This window comes from Lepidochelys kempii, chromosome 5 (genome assembly GCF_965140265.1).
Source record: "Lepidochelys kempii isolate rLepKem1 chromosome 5, rLepKem1.hap2, whole genome shotgun sequence".
Taxonomy (NCBI): domain Eukaryota; kingdom Metazoa; phylum Chordata; order Testudines; family Cheloniidae; genus Lepidochelys; species Lepidochelys kempii.
The window spans coordinates 53,242,218-53,243,376 of NC_133260.1; positions in this window are offsets into that span (position 1 = coordinate 53,242,218).

Sequence of the window (1,159 nt, forward strand, 5' to 3'; positions counted from 1 at the left end):
AACAGTGACAGTGACAACTCTCAGATGCAGGCAAAAATGTCACGAAGTATAAATATGCCTTTCAGGCATGCTATCAAAATAAGTTACTAGATAGTTTTTTAAAGACTAAAGCTTTGGAATAAACCCAAAATGCAAGCATTAATATGCAGCAGTTAATTTAATTACAGTAGCTTTTCTTATCCCTTAGAATGGGGTGGGCAAACTTTTTGGCCTAAGGGCCACATCGAGGTTACGAAAGTGTATGGAGGGCCGGGAAGGGAAAGCTGTGCCTCCCCAAACAGTCTGGCCCCACCCCCCTATCCGCCCCCTCCCACTTCCCGCCCCCTCAGAACCTCCAACCCATCCAACCTCCCCCTCTTCTCTGACCGCCCCAACCCCTATCCACACCCCCGACAGGCCCCCCGGGACTCCCACGCCTATCCAACCCGTTCCCCGTCCTGACAGCAGCCACAACGCCCTGCCAGAGCCAGCTGCACTACCTGCATGGCAGCATGGCTACGGCGGAGGGGGGCTACCCTCCTCAGTCAGGAGCTCAAGGCCTGGTCAGGACAGTCCACGGGCTGTAGTTTGCCCACCTCTGCTTTAGAACACTGGCACTTACAAGGCTGCTGAAACAGTTAAATGAATGGCTAGATTACATAAAATCTTCAGTTTAGAAAGAGTTGATGTACTAAACAGCTCATTAACAAATACTCAACTGTACAGTCATTAGAATTCCTTTGTGGTACAGTATTGAAAATATTTGGAGAACTTTACCTTCTAAAAATGTACATGTACAGTTTATACACCTACTGGTTTGAGCTTTGTGTATTCTAATCAGGTAGTTAGATGCAAAGCTACATGATTTACAATGATTATGACCTTTACCTGTAGAAAGCTTCTTTTTAAATTTGGTAAGACCTGTATCGACTATTACTGCATATTTGTATAGGAATTTTTTTTAAAAAGTATTAAAAGTTGCAGATGTCATTTAAACTAGAGGTATTATGATTAGTGTACATAAATGTTTGGGCCATGAAATACACAGGAATTCATTAAATGAATTAATAGTGAACTGAATGCATTTCTGTAACCATACTCTATGATCATGTGGATTTTTTATTCCTATCAGGTCTTCCTGTTCTAAGAATATCTTTTTAAACACACAGAAAAAGACCTC